Source organism: Oncorhynchus tshawytscha, linkage group LG28 (assembly GCF_018296145.1).
Source record: "Oncorhynchus tshawytscha isolate Ot180627B linkage group LG28, Otsh_v2.0, whole genome shotgun sequence".
NCBI lineage: Eukaryota > Metazoa > Chordata > Actinopteri > Salmoniformes > Salmonidae > Oncorhynchus > Oncorhynchus tshawytscha.
The window spans coordinates 17,477,111-17,493,418 of record NC_056456.1 but is presented as its reverse complement, the minus strand read 5'-3'; the positions used below and the strand labels follow the sequence as shown (position 1 = coordinate 17,493,418).

Here is a 16,308-nt window from a genome sequence, read left to right as displayed (position 1 = left end):
TATGAATTGAATTCTAAATAAATCACAGACAGTGTCACCATCAAAGAACCCCCACATTATCACACCTTCTCCTCCTTGCTTTACAGTTGGAAATATACATCTGGAGATCATCCGTTTCACCCACACCGCATCTCACAAAGAGAGAGCGGTTGGAACCAAAAATCTCAAATTTGTCAAAAATGTCAATTGCTCGTGTTTCTTTGCCCAAGCAAGTATCTTCTTTGCAGCAATTTGACCATGACGGCCTGATTCACACAGTCTCCTCTGAACAGTTGATGTTGAGATGTGTCTGTTACTTGAACTCTGTGAAGCATTTATTTGGGTTGCAATTTCTGAGGCTGGTAACTTTAATGAACTTATCCTCTGCAGCAGAGGTGACTCTGGGTCTTCCATTCCTGTGGCGGTCCTCATGAGCCAGTTTCATCATAGAGCTGGATGCACTTGAAGAAACATTCAACGTTCTTGTAATTTCCTCCATTGACTGACCTTCATGTCTTAAAGTAATGATGAACTGTCATTTCTCTTTGCTTATTTGAGCTGTTCTTGGACTTGGACTTGGACTTGGTGACTATCTCTTGAAGCTGATTGAGAGAATGCCAAGAGTGTGCAAACCTGTTATGAAGGCAAGGGTGGCTATTTGAAGAATCTCAAATATAAATTGTGTTTTAATTGTTGAAGACTTGATTTCATATGTGTAATTTCACCGTTTTGATGTCTTCAATATTATTTTACAATGTAGAAACTAGTAAAAATAAAGAAAAACCCTTGAATGAGTAGGTAGTATGTTTTATGTTGTTGTTGATAAAACAAATACTATTAGACTTTTACCCAAGTAGTATTTTACTGGGTGACTTTCACTTTTACTTCAGTCATTTTCTATTAAGGTACCTTTACTTTTACTCAAGTATGACTATTGAGTAGTACTTTTTCCACCACTGGTGTATATATGTATGTGTGTGTGTGCGTGTGTGTGTGTGTGTGTGTGTGTGTGTGTGTGTGTGTGTGTGTGTGTGTGTGTGTGTGTGTGTGTGTGTGTGTGTGTGTGTGTGTGTGTGTGTGTGTGTGTGTGTGTGTGGAAAGTGTGTGTGTGAGGAAGGGAGGGGAGGGAGGGAAAGTAGAGGAGGGAGGGATCAGGGAGGGAGGCAGCAACACAGTGGGAGGACTATCCCGTGCCAGAACTTGTGGCGGCTGCAGCAGCTAGCAGCCTCGTCTGACTGGAGGAAGTGTGTTGAGGGTTGATGGGAGCAGAGCAGCAGTTCAGGCACAGAGCAGAGCTTCCATTTTAATATTATTTTACAATGTAGAAACTAGTAAAAATAAAGAAAAACCCTTGAATGAGTAGGTAGTATGTTTTATGTTGTTGTTGATAAAACAAATACTATTAGACTTTTACCCAAGTAGTATTTTACTGGGTGACTTTCACTTTTACTTCAGTCATTTTCTATTAAGGTACCTTTACTTTTACTCAAGTATGACTATTGAGTACTTTTTCCACCACTGGTGTATATATGTATGTGTGTGTGTGTGTGTGGAAAGGGAGGGGGAGAGAGGGAAAGTAGAGGAGGGAGGGATCAGGGAGGGAGGCAGCAACACAGTGGGAGGACTATCCCGTGCCAGAACTTGTGGCGGCTGCAGCAGCTAGCAGCCTCGTCTGACTGGAGGAAGTGTGTTGAGGGTTGATGGGAACAGAGCTTCCATTTTAACACGGCCTACAGCAGCCAACAGCCAGTAGTAGGAGCCAGCAGCAACAGCCAGTAGTAGGAGCCAGCAGCAACAGCCAGTAGTAGGAGCCAGCAGCAACAGCCAGTAGTAGGAGCCAGCAGCAACAGCCAGTAGTAGGAGCCAGCAGCAACAGCCTGTAGTAGGAGCCAGCCAGCAGCAACAGCCAGTAGTAGGAGCCAGCAGCAACAGCCAGTAGTAGGAGCCAGCAGCAACAGCCAGTAGTAGGAGCTAGCAGCAACAGCCAGTAGTAGGAGCCAGCAGCAACAGCCAGTAGTAGGAGCCAGCAGCAACAGCCTGGGAGGGAGCAGCAACAGCCAGTAGTAGGAGCCAGCAGCAACAGCCTGGGAGGGAGCAGCAACAGCCAGTGGTAGGAGCCAGCAGCAACAGCCTGGGAGGGAGCAGCAACAGCCTGGGAGGGAGCAGCAACAGCCAGTAGTAGGAGCCAGCAGCAACAGCCAGTAGTAGGAGCCAGCAGCAACAGCCTGGGAGGGAGCAGCAGTGGGGGCAGCAGAGCCTGAACAAAGTGAGCTCACAGAAGAAGTGCCTCTAATCACCGCATTCCAGCAGAGGAGAGCCAGTCAACTTCCTCTAAGCCTGTGTGACGGGCAGAGAGCTATTTTACTCGTCTTCACCTGGACTGGACTTTACCCACCTCTCCCTAGCAGTGTCTGACTGACGAAGGATTTTAAAGAAAGGAGGAAAATAAAAGTGACTTTCTTTGGTTCTAAAACGGTAAGGTTTGGTGTTTTGAAGTTGTTTGTAGTGCTATACTTGCAGGGGAGCTGGTTTCAGTGTTGCGCTAGTTCATCAAAGTAGTTCTGGAGTAGTTTCATGGAGTCTGGGGAAGTTTTAACCTGTGGTTCAGGCACATTTCGCTTCGGGGAATTGATTCAAAATACCAGGCGGGATTCAGGACAGAGAGAGAAGTGGGTTATTACCGGTGTCATTCAAACTACAAGCAGTGTGGTTGTGATTTGTTTGAATTCGACAGTGAGTGTAGTTAATTAAAAACCATGATCTCCTCATCAAGCTTTGGCTGCAGCTTTTCACACAGTGAGAGAATTGCACAACTGTAAATGTCCTATTTGTTGAGCCGTCTTTTGCATTGGTTTGGGTCTCCATGCTTTTTGGGGCTTTGCTGTGCTGGAGACCTTTATAATGTGAAACATATGGGGCCATTCCAGAGGTAGCATAGGCCTCACATAGCTCTATGAGTCTTGCATTTAAAAACACCTTTTTTCTACCTCTTTTGTTGAATGGCTGGTCTGCTGGGAAAGGAAAAATATGGGGAGAGACAGAGACAGAGAGAGAGAGAGAGTGAAAGAGAGAAAAAAAACAAGTTCAACTCTTCAAGCCACAGCTGCTGTGTGGTATTCGAGGCCTCAGGCCCATTGTTGATGACATGTACAAGAGTCCCTCTTACCTCACATAGGCTACACCCTGCCTCCTTACCGGTGTCTAGATCCCTCCCCTTTATCTCCTTAAAAGTCTGGATCCAGACACACACACCTGCATTTACACCTTCGTATCTATAAAACAATCCGAAGAAAAGCTCTAATGCATCATGAACACACATTAGAACACATGTAACAGGATAACTTTAGACCGTCCCCTCGCCCATACCAGGGCGCGAACCAGGGACCCTCTGCACACATCAACAACAGTCACCCACAAAGCATCGTTACCCATCGCTCCATAAAAGCCCTTGCAGTGCATGGGGAACCACTACTTCAAGGTCTCAGAGCAAGTGACGTCACCGATTGAAACGCCATTTAGTGCGCACCACCGCTAACTAGCTAGCCGCTTCACATCCGTTATACACACACATCAAGATGTTTTTTCAACTATCAGGTGTGAAATGTGAAACAAGTGTAGAAAGAAGTTAGACAACACATGAGTTCTCTTATCTTCTCTGTCTCTCTCTTTCCTTTGATAAATAGGCGGCAATTACAACAACGGATTAGTAGGACCTCGTGGTTTGGACAGGTGGGTTGGCAAATGGCTGGTGTGTGTGTACAGCAAGCTAAGCTTAGCAGGGCATTCTGTTCTTCACACGGCACAGACTGACTGTCGGTCTGAGGGCTGCTGGGGCAGTATTGTGTGTCACAGAAATGAAAGCTATCTCTTTTGTAGCCACACAGCATACATATGTGAGCCATTAGCTAGAGTGAAGAGAAGGAGAGAGAGAAAGAGAGAAAGTAAGTGAAAGAGAGGGATAGAGAGAGAGAGAAATAGAGGGAGGAGAGATAAAGTGGGAGTGTAATTCATTTTGGAACACATTCCTCTATGACCTTGGGAACGAAGGCGGTAATTAGGTGGTGCTTTAGGAGCCTGGTGGGTGCTGCTGTCACACACAGATTCCACTGAATTATTTATTTAGGTTCTTCTGTGGGGTTTTTTAAATATATATTTTTTAAATTGCTGTGTTAGTTAACCCCTCCCTCTTCGGAGGACAAATATCGTAGTTTTTTGTTGTTGTTGCTTTTTTGCTACATATACAGTGGGGAGAGAACAAGTATTTGATACACTGACGATTTTGCAGGTTTTCCTACTTACAAAGCATGTAGAGGTCTGTAATTTTTATCACAGGTACACTTCAACTGTGAGAGCCGATTTGATTTGATTTGATTTGTAAGTAATTAATTTGCATTTTATTGCATGACATATGTATTTGATCACCTACCAACCAGTAAGAATTCCGGCTCTCACAGACCTGTTAGTTTTTCTTTAAGAATCCCTCCTGTTCTCCACTCATTACCTGTATTAACTGCACCTGTTTGAACTCGTTACCTGTATAAAAGACACCTGTCCACACACTCAATCAAACAGACTCCAACCTCTCCACAATGGCCAAGACCAGGGAGCAGTGTAAGGACATCAGGGATAAAATTGTAGACCTGCCCAAGGCTGGGATGGGCTACAGGACAATAGGCAAGCAGCTTGGTGAGAAGGCAACAACTGTTGGCGCAATTATTAGAAAATGGAAGAAGTTCAAGATGACGGTCAATCACCCTCGGTCTGGGGCTCCATGCAAGATCTCACCTCGTGGGTCATCAATGATCCTGAGGAAGGTGAGGGATCAGGCCAGAACTACACGGCAGGACCTGGTCAATGACCTGAAGAGAGCTGGGACCACAGTCTCAAAGAAAACCATTAGTAACACACTACGCCGTCATGGATAAAAATCCTGCAGCGCACGCAAGGTCCCCCTGCTCAAGCCAGCGCATGTCCAGGCCCGTCTGAAGGTTGCCAATGACCATCTGGATGATCCAGAGGAGGATTTAGAGAAGGTCTGATGTGGTCTGATGAGACAAAAATAGAGCTTTTTGGTCTAAACTCCACTCGCCGTGTTTGGAGGAAGAAGAAGAATGAGTACAACCACAAGAACACCATCCAAACTGTGAAGCATGGAGGTGGAAACATCATTCTTTAGGGATGCTTTTCTGCAAAGGGGACATAACAACTGCACCATATTGAGGGGAGGATGGATGGGGCCATGTATCGCAAGATCTTGGCCAACAACTTCCTTCCCTCAGTAAGAGCATTGAAGATGGGTCGTGGCTGGGTCTTCCAGCATGACAACGACCCGAAACACACAGCCAGGGCAACTTAGGAGTGGCTCTGTAAGAAGCATCTCAAGGTCCTGGTGTGGCCTAGCCAGTCTCCAGACCTGAACCCAATAGAAAATCTTTTGAGGGAGCTGAAAGTCCGTATTACCCAGCGACAGCCCCGAAACCTGAAGGATCTGGAGAAGGTCTGCATGGAGGAGTGGGCCAAAATCCCTGCTACGGTGTGTGCAAACCTGGTCAAGAACTACAGGAAACGTATGATCTCTGTAATTGCGAACAAAGGTTTCTGTACCAAATATTAAGTTCTGCTTTTCTGATGTATCAAATACTTATGTCATGCAATAAAATGCTAATTAATTACTTAAAAATCATACAATGTGATTTTCTGTATTTTTGTTTTAGATTCCGTCTCTCACAGTTGAAGTGTACCTATGATAAAAATGACAGACCTCCACATGCTTTGTAAGTAGGAAAACCTGCAAAATCGGCAGTGTATGAAATACTTGTTCTCCCCACTGTACATACATTTTACCTATACATTTGACATACTCTTTTAACATATACATTTCAAATACATGGTACTTTTATATATAACAATAATACATTACCAAACAAACTCTTTAATCCCAACCCTCAGCCACTCTCAGCCCATCCCACCTATCACCATAGACCACCCCTCAGCCACACTCAGCCCATCCCATCTATCACTATAGACCGCCCTTGTTTGGTTTCCATGTGCCATATATTTTTCAATTGTGCTGTGATTATTTACAACATTTTTTAATCGTTCTAATCGTATATTATCCACAGATTGTGAGCTAAAGAAGAAAGCGTTTCCTACGAGTATTATTATATTATTTATTGACTGACTATGGCTTTCCAGATTTGCCCAACACTGCTATTTGTAAGGTTAATTTTAAGTGCATGTTGTGATTTTTTAACCATTCCTGAACCTGTGACCAGAAACAAGCTACATAGGGGCAATACCAGAATAAATTACCTATTGATTCTGTCTCTTCACAGCAAAATCTACAAACTTGAGATTGTTGTATTGTATATAGAATTGTATATAATAATGTATATTGAATAACTCTAATTGTTGAGTCAAGTGTAGTTTTTCTTGTACCAGTTCATAAACCATATGCCATGGAATTGGTACATCAAAAATCTCATCCAATTTACTTTGCAACCTGTATGGCGCAGCTGTCAACCTTTTTGTCCTCAGATGAAACGGGTATATTTTTCTATTTATGCCTGTTCCTTTCAGACAATTTGTCTTTACTCTTTAATATATGGCAGGATAACAAGTTCCCTACCTTCTCCCTTTTTCACTTGCCTCCCCCATTTTTGTGGTAGTGCTGCAATCAGTTGATTGTAAATTTGGATTGAGCAGATATTCCCAATTATTTTTGATAACTGCATATGTGACACAACTCCTCCATTTTTATTCATAATATCATTAATAAATATAATAGAATTTTTAAACTAGAATTTTTCCATAAAGAATGTTTTTTTATTAATCAGTATATTTGAGTTTAACCATAACATTTGTTGTAATATTTGTTCTATCGTTTCTTTTCTGGTTCTTCGGTGTTGAATGAGGGTCAAAGCCACAGTGTAAACCTATCGAGCGAGACAGGAAACGGGCAGAACAAACTGTGGCCTATTCTCTTCTCCCCAAAGCTACTTCATCCACCCAGCCTGTCATGTCATGGTGGGAGATGTTATCCCTTCTACTGTTTGAAGCGTACTGCTGCTTTCTATCCATGCCAAGTTGTCTGAGTGACTGATAGGAATCAGGGAGGGTTATTAGATGGCGTCCAGATTGAATGCTAAATACCTTCAGGAGCCCACAGTCTCTGCAAACTAGCCGTAGGAAGGATAATTGATATACTGCACCACAAGCAAAGAACATGCAGTGCTGAGTTGAAAAGATGAACTTCATCCATTCACAACTACAGCGCCCCCTCCCCACACACACACACACACACACCTTAACAATATCCCGGTAAGCAGCTAGACTTCCTGAAGCGTTAACGGCACGTTTGGTGTGGCTGAGGGTCGAAGACAAACAGCTTAGAAGATCATTCATGTGTACCTGTAACTTCGGGATAAGGATTGGCTCTAAGGGCTGGGTCGGTCGAAGCGGGGCTGGGCTCGAGCCGCGGCTGGGGGAGCAGTTGCTCCGCCTCCCTTCTCTCGTCACTGCTGGAAGTTCGTTGTGCGGCCCATCTCGTGGGCTCTCGTTTGTGGTCTTGCAAGGGGCTGCTTATGGGGGTTCATTGGGGTGGTGTCCGTCGGCGTTCCGAAGGTGGATCGGTGGGGGTTGGGTTGGTGGTTGGCAGCGGCGACTCTGGACGCGTGCCGGGCCCTTCTTGCGGATCTCCCCAGCTACGGTGCTCATTGGCCTCGTTTATGCGGGGTCTCCGGCGGGTTGCCTCGGCCGGCGCCTAGCAGCTGACTTAGAACTGGTGCGGACAAGGGGAATCCGACTGTTTAATTCAAACAAAGCATCGCGAAGGCCCAAGGTGGGTGATGACGCGATGTGATTTCTGCCCAGTGCTCTGAATGTCAAAGTGAAGAAATTCAATGAAGCGCAGGTAAATGGCGGGAGTAACTATGACTCTCTTAGAGACAAGCCCCAGAAGATAGTGGAGCGTGGGCAAACAAACTCAATACAATACAAGAAAAGGGAACTAAAAACCGAAATGAAATCAGCAGACGACCAGAGGGCCTCAACATAATATAACTACTAATATGTATATATAGCGGGCAAGAAATGTATAAACAAAGGGGCCTCTAAACAGGACCCCAGCACCCATTAATGGGGATGAGTACAAAGATAAGTTTAAGGCTCAAGCTTTGGAGCCGTGCCAGCAGTTAAAATTTAAATATAGCACCTGGCTGCCGGGCCAAGCACACTGACTCCCAGAGAGACAGTAGGCTCCGTGTGGCTGGTTTATACATTGGTCCACAGCATGGCCAAGTCCTCCCATGCTGAGCTGTACTGAGCCATATCCCCCCTGCAGCAATATCACATTAGTTTCCCTGTTTCTTTTTTTAAATAGAAGTATGGCACGTTTGACTCATTCATAACATACTAACCTTAGGCCATGGTGGAAAGGCTGACTTTGTACTTTATTGACTATAGATTTGGGTTTTGTCAATGTTTGGTTAAGAGAGAACTGGGAGGTTTCTTTTTTAGAGTGTTGCTTACATTGACTGCTCTCCTTTTCATCACTGGAACATATTTCTGGTTTAATGTGACCATGGTGAATTCTAACTAACCCCAAAATGGACGGCATTGCCACAAACTACCCTTACACAAAATATTGCAGTCAGAGTGCAGTATAACTGCAGTTGAACTGCAGTACACTGCAGTCATTCTGCTATTACTGCATCCAAATACCACAGTCGACTGCAGCTACTGCACTTTTACTGCAGTTTTAAAACTGCAATATTTTTTTGTAAAGGTGTCAATCATGAACCAAGACCAGCCAATAAGAACAGTTCTAAGTTTGATGTTTTGAGCCAAGAATGGGGGGGAGGTTGTTGGCCATCAGGTTGCCAGGGGCGGACTGGGACAAGAATTCAGCCCTGGCATTTTATCCACACCAGCCCACATCGCAGCGTGACGCCAACTCACACACACCCGATACACCCTACTCAGGCAGTAGCACTGACACATAACATTGGCACTACAGTACACGATTTCTGAACCATTTCTGTACCAGTGACTGGTGAGTCTTGGCCCTCCTCTTTTTTTTAACCAGCTGATATTTAAAACAAATACAATAAAAAAAACACCACTGGAGGTACAACTCACCACTATAACTGCTCCTCTGTCTGGAGATACAACTCACCACTATAACTGCTCCTCTGTCTGGAGATACAACTCACCACTATAACTGCTCCTCTGTCTGGAGATACAACTCACCACTATAACTGCTCCTCTGTCTGGAGATACAACTCACCACTATAACTGCTCCTCTGTCTGGAGATACAACTCACCACTATAACTGCTCCTCTGTCTGGAGATACAACTCACCACTATAACTGTTCCTCTGTCTGGAGATACAACTCACCACTATAAACTCACCACTATAACTGTCCTCTGTCTGGAGATACAACTCACCACTATAACTGTTCTGTCTGGAGATACAACTCACCACTATAACTGTTCCTCTGTCTGGAGATACAACTCACCACTATAACTGTTCCTCTGTCTGGAGATACAACTCACCACTATAACTGAGATACAACTCACCACTATAACTGTTCTGTCTGGAGATACTGTCTGTCTGGAGATACAACTCACCACTATAACTGTTCCTCTGTCTGGAGATACAACTGTCCTCTGTCTGAGATACAACTCACCACTATAACTGCTCCTCTGTCTGGAGATACAACTCACCACTGTGATACAACTCACCACTATAACTGCTCCTCTGTCTGGAGATACAACTCACCACTATAACTGTTCCTCTGTCTGGAGATACAACTCACCACTATAACTGTTCCTCTGATTGGAGATCCAACTCACCACCATAACTGTTCCTCTGTCTGGAAATACAACTCACCACTATAACTGTTCCTCTGTCTGGAGATACAACTCACCACTATAACTGTTTCTCTGTGTGGAGATACAACTCACCACTATAACTGTTCCTCTGTCTGGAGATATAACTCACCACTATAACTGTTCCTCTGATTGGAGATCCAACTCACCACCATAACTGTTCCTCTGTCTGGAAATACAACTCACCACTATAACTGTTCCTCTGTCTGGAGATACAACTCACCACTATAACTGTTTCTCTGTGTGGAGATACAACTCACCACTATAACTGTTCCTCTGTCTGGAGATATAACTCACCACTATAACTGTTCCTCTGATTGGAGATCCAACTCAACCATAACTGTTCCTCTGTGTGGAAATACAACTCACCACTATAACTGTTCCTCTGTCTGGAGATATAACTCACCACTATAACTGTTCCTCTGATTGGAGATCCAACTCACCACCATAACTGTTCCTCTGTCTGGAAATACAACTCACCACTATAACTGTTCCTCTGTCTGGAAATACAACTCACCACTATAACTGTTCCTCTGTCTGGAGATATAACTCACCACTATAACTGTTTCTCTGTGTGGAGATACAACTCACCACTATAACTGTTCCTCTGTCTGGAGATATAACTCACCACTATAACTTTTCCTCTGTGTGGAGATATAACTCACCACCATAACTGTTCCTCTGTCTGGAGATATAACTCACCACTATAACTGTTCCTCTGTCTGGAGATACAACTCACCACGTTAACTGTTCCTCTGTGTGGAGATACAACTCATCACTATAACTGGTCCTCTGTCTGGAGATACAACTCACCACTTAACTGTTCCTCTGGAGACACAACTCACCACTTTAACTGTTCCTCTGTGTGGAGATACAACTCACCACTATAGCTGTTTCTCTGTGTGGAGTTACAGTCAAATTATTTAGTAGAATGGGCCCTTTTTGATGCCAACTACTTTTCCAGTGATCTTTACATCATGTACTTTGTTCACTACATTCCTTCCCCGTATCAAACCCTCCCATATCTAGTCTAAGGACTATTATGGCAGTTATTGTAATGGTTTCTGGCCAGACAGTGCTGTTGAAACGGTGCTTGCTTGGTAAGTCAGGATATATGACATTAGCCAATAAATATATTAGTAGAACTTCTAAAGATGGTCATCTGTGGAAGTCAGGACTGAGGACTTTATAGCTGCATAATGAGTTAAATCCCATCTGTGTGGTTTTAGACACTGGCTTTAAAGGATTATACTGCTTCTCTCACCTTAAGCTGTTTCACGTGCTCCTCATTTTCCCTCTAAACACAGGGCTCCCTCTCTTTTTCCCTCCCCTTTACCATTCATATGTCTGGCTTGTTTCACTTCTCTTGAGTTGTATCCACATCTCAGCTCCTTGTCTATTTCCGTCCATATATATCTTGTTTTTTAAATGTATCTCTCTTACAGTCAAAAGCACGCACTAACATACATCTCCGTCACGATCACCACAATGTGTTTTTTAAAAATGGAAAATGCAACCAAATAAGGTACAAACAAAATGTGGACGTCGTAATTGGACTCAGTTGCTCTGGTCCAACCCTCCAATATGATTAGGTAACCTTCGAAAGCACTCGAGGTGTCATAAAAAAAATACCCCCCTCCACAACATAAACAATATTTTCACATGACCGTCCCCTTGTACTGTAACAAATGCACACCCTCCCCACTCATTAAATTAACTCTAAATAATGATTACGACCACAAATAACAATAACTGTATCGACCCAAAAATCTAAGTTAAAGAATTGGACAAATTCAAACTTTATTTTAATTGTATTTTTTGGTTTTCTGATTTTTGGGTGCGATGGAGATGTGAATCCAACAGGTCAATTATTAATTTGTAGACAAAATGGAATTAAAGCCAGACTAAGTCAGTGGTACAGATTAATCTACCCAAGCAATAGATACATCACATTTAAATGTTGATATTTGGTTGTATTGTCAACCAAACATAATTCAATACTACACTACCGTTCAAAAGTTTGGGGTCACTTTTTGAAAGAAAAGCACATTTTTTGTCCATTCAAATAACATCAAATTGATCAGAAATACAGTGTATACATTGTTAATGTTGTAAATGAATATTGTAGCTGGAAATTACAGATTTCTTATGGAATTTCTACATATGCGTACAGAGGCCCATTATCAGCAAGCATCACTCCTGCGTTCTGATGACACGTTGTGTTAGCTAATCCAAGTTAATAATTTTAAAAGGCTAATTGATCATTAGAAAACCCTTTTGATATTATGTTAACACAGCTGAAAACTGTTGTTCTGATTAAAGAAGCAATTAAAACTGGCCTTTTTTTAGACTAGTTGAGTATCTGGAGCATCAACAGTTGTGGGTTTGATTACAGGCTCAAAATGGCCAGAAACAAATAACTTTCTTCTGAAACTCATCAGGGTATTCTTGTTCTGAGAAATGAAGGCTATTCAATGTGAGAAATTGCCAAGAATCCGAAGATCTGGTACAACGCTTGTGTACTACTCCCTTCACAGAACAGAGCAAACTGGCCCTAACCAGAATAGAAAGAGGAGTGGGAGGCCTCGGTGCACAACTGAGCAAGAGGACAAGTACATTAGAGTGTCTAGTTTGAAAACAGACGCCTCACAAGTCCTCAACTGGCAGCTTCATTAAATAGTACCCGCAAATCACCAGTCTCAACGTCAACAGTGAAGAGGTGATTCCGGGATGCTGGTGTTCTAGGCAGAGTTCCTCTGTCCAGTGTCTGTGTTCTTTTGCCCATCTTAATCTTTCCATTTTATTGGCCAGTCTGAGATATGGCTTTTTCTTTGCAACTCTGCCTAGAAGAGAAAGCATCAGAGCGAGCGAAACAGAGCCCCTCTATCTTAGTATGTGTAGCCCATGTATCTGATGCTGACTGGACTTATTATCATATTATCATATTGTCATATTATTTTTGGCCAGACAGCATCAGATACATGGGCTACAAATACTAAGACAGAGTGCCACTGTTTGCCTTGCCCGGATGCTTTCTTTGGTGAAATAGATTCAATTATGAAACATGGATAGACATGAATGAGAAATTATTTTAGAAGTTTGTTTCTTTTGTTATTGTATATATTTTTTTAGGAATACACACCACTTTGTAGGCTGAATGTCATTACACTTATGGTGTTTGTAATAGATGTCCCTTTCCATTCAAATTGCGGGTGCACAGTACACTGTTCAGATGCTGGACTTACTGTGGAGTAGACAAACTTAACCTAAGGTTTGAAGTGATTTCTTTGACAATCAGATGAAAATATAATGACTGGTGGGTTCCTGACACATTTAAAGGGACATTTTTACAGTTAAATTACATGTACTATAAAGCCCATAAAAAAATGTGTGCACACGCAAGCAGTTACCTAGCCAAAGCCATCTACTACAGCCATCTTTACTTCTGCACTGCAGCTGAATGGACTGGCTGTCCATAAAGCCAGCCATACAAACAGCCTTCCCTTCCAATGGCCAGGTGTCCCCATGGTCTTAAAGTCAGCCCTTTCATACCGCTAAACTGCATTTGCCTTGAAGTAGGGATTGGAATGGTTTTAGTAGCCTAGTGGTTAAGCACATTTGGCCAGTAACCAAAAGGTCACTGGTTCAAAACCGTAGGTGAATCATTTGTTGATTGGGCAAGGCACTTAACTCAAATTGCTCCTGTAAGTCGCTCTGGAGAAGAATGTATGCTAAATGACTCAAATGTATTTTAAATTGTTGGTGTTAAGCTAGCTAGCCATATCCAATTGATGTCCCTGATGCAAACACTGTAACAAGACTTTTGGAATTGATTGCTGATTTATTTGAACATGGAAATATACCAAACCAAAGCTGAAGCATTTAATGTGTTGAACCATCATAATTATTTTGAAAAAATCCACCTTCCAACGATTAAGGTTCAAAATGTTATGGCCCCCATAAACTGGGTCTGGGCCCCACCTTGGCCACCCCATTCAAAATGTTATGGCCCCCATAAACTGGGTCTGGGCCCCACCTTGGCCACCCCATTCAAAATGTTCTGGACACCCCACTGGTGGTATGCCCAGTGGGAGATTTCTCTTTCCATTCATCAAATGGGGGGCGCACAGTGCCCTGTTTGGATGCTGGAATCGCAGTATATTAGTGGATAAACTTGCGGAGGCAGCCTACAGCAGACTTATGAAGTAGCCTATTCAGATTAAAACATTGTGACTTGTTGTGTTCATGCCACACATAAAAAGTAATACACTTTAAAAGGGAAATGACAAATATTAAGGCTATATTGAAGAATTAGGTTCTAGGAGCATGAGGGAAAGCCACTCAGATCAAATAGGAGGCAGAGAGCGTGTTAAGGTTTCCTGAATAACTGGCCCAGCTGGGAGCATATGTGGCCACATTACTTTAGGACAATTTAGGAGATTGATGATCCACTAAAGAATGCATCTAGCCTAGGCAACCATTTGGATCAGTTGTGGGTCTACTGTCAACAGTTTATACAGTCTAGGAAGGCACAGTAGCTGACCTTTCTGGCTGTATTTTTACTTCTGATAATGAGACACGCTTTCTTTAGTAGATTTTTTTTTATACCTTTATTTAACTAGGCAAGTCAGTTAAGAACAAATTCTTATTTTCAATGACAGCCTAGGAACAGTGGGTTAACTGCCTAGTTCAGAGGCAGAACAACAGATTTTTAACTTGTCAGCTCAGGGATTCAATCTTGCAACCTTTCGGTTACTAGTCCAACACTCTAACCACTACGCTACCTGCCGCCTCCAAATTTACAGTACCAGTCAAAGGTTTGGACACACCTACTCATTCAAGGGTAGATTTGAGATTCTTCAAAGTAGCCAACCTTTGCCTTGATGACAGCTTTGCACACTTTTGGCATTCTCTCAACCAGCTTCACCTGGAATACTTTTACAACAGTATTGAAGGAGTTTCCACATATGCTGAGCACTTGTTGGCTGCTTTTCCTTCACTCTGCAGTCCAACTCATCCCAAACCATCTCAATTGGGTTGAGGTTGGGTGATTGTGGAGGCCACGTCATCTGACGCAGAACACCATCCCGTTGAAAAACAAATGATAGTCCCATAAAGCGCAAACCAGATGGGATTGTGTATCGCTGCAGAATGCTATGGTAGCCTTGCTGGTTAAGTGTGCCTTGAATTCTAAATAAATCACCGACAGTGATTCGACCCCCCCCCACACACACACACACACACACACACCATCACCTCCTCCTCCATGCTTCACTGTGGGAAACACATGTGCGGACATCATCAGTTCACCTACTCTGCGTCTCACAAAGACATTGCGGTTGGAACCAAAAATCTAAAATTTGGACTCATCAGGCAAAAGGAGAGATTTCCACCAGTCTAATGTCCATTGATCATGTTTCTTGGCCGAACGAAGTCTCTTCTTCTTATTGGTGTCCTTTAGTAGTGGTTTCTTTGCAGCAATTCGACCATAAAGGTCTGATTCACTCAGTCTCCTTTGAACAGTTGATGTTGATATGTGTCTGTTACTTGAACTCTGTGAAGCATTGATTTGGGCTGCAATCTGAGGTGCAGTTAATTGCCCATTTCTGAGGCTGGTAACTCTAATGAACTCATCCTCTGCAGCAGAGGTAACTCTGGGTCTTCCTTTCCTGTTGCGGTCCTCATGAGAGTCAGTTTCATCATAGAGCTTGATGGTTTAAGCGACTGCACTTGAAGAAACTTTCAAAGTTCTTGAAATTTTCCGCATTGACTGACCTTCATGTCTTCAAATGATGATATACTGTCATTTCTCTTTGCTTATTTGAGCTGTTCTTGCCATAATATGGACTTGGTCTTTTACCAAATAGGGCTATCTTCTGAATACCAACCCTACCTTGTCACAACACAACTGAGTGCCAAGTCTAGGACAAAAAGTCTTCTCAACAGTTTTTACCCCCTTATTACCCAGACTATTTGCATTGTGTTCCCATCCCCAAACCCCTCTTTTATGCTACTGCTACTTTCTGTTCATCATATATGCATAGTCACTTTAACCATACCTACATGTACATACTACCTCAATCAGCCTGACTATCCGGTGTCTGTATGTAGCCTCACTACTTTTATAGCCTCGCTACTGTTTACAGCCTTTTTACTGTTGTTTTATTTCTTTATCTACCTATTGTTCACCTAATACCTTTTTTGCACTATTGGTTAGAGCCTGTAAGTAAGCATTTCACTGTAAGGACTACTACACCTGTTGTATTCAGCGCACGTGACAAAAACTTTGATTTGAACTGATTGGCTCAAACACATTAAGAAGAAAAGAAATTCCACAAATGTACTTTTAACAAGGCACACCTGTTAATTGAAATGCATTCCAGGTGACTGCCTCATGAAGCTGGTTGAGAGAATGCCAAGAGTGTGCAAGCTGTCATC

General features: G+C 42.9%; 1 protein-coding gene across 1 annotated transcript in view; it reads left to right on the top strand.

The window, feature by feature from the left end:
- Nucleotides 1-1,998: 1,998 nt before the first annotated feature.
- LOC112226842 (tensin-3) overlaps nucleotides 1,999-16,308 on the top strand; it is an 83,622-nt gene continuing 69,312 nt past the window's right edge. Inside the window, exon 1 of the mRNA XM_024391442.2 lies at nucleotides 1,999-2,454. The gene's annotated coding sequence lies outside the window, so the exon portion shown is untranslated. The remainder of the gene's footprint in view (nucleotides 2,455-16,308) is intronic.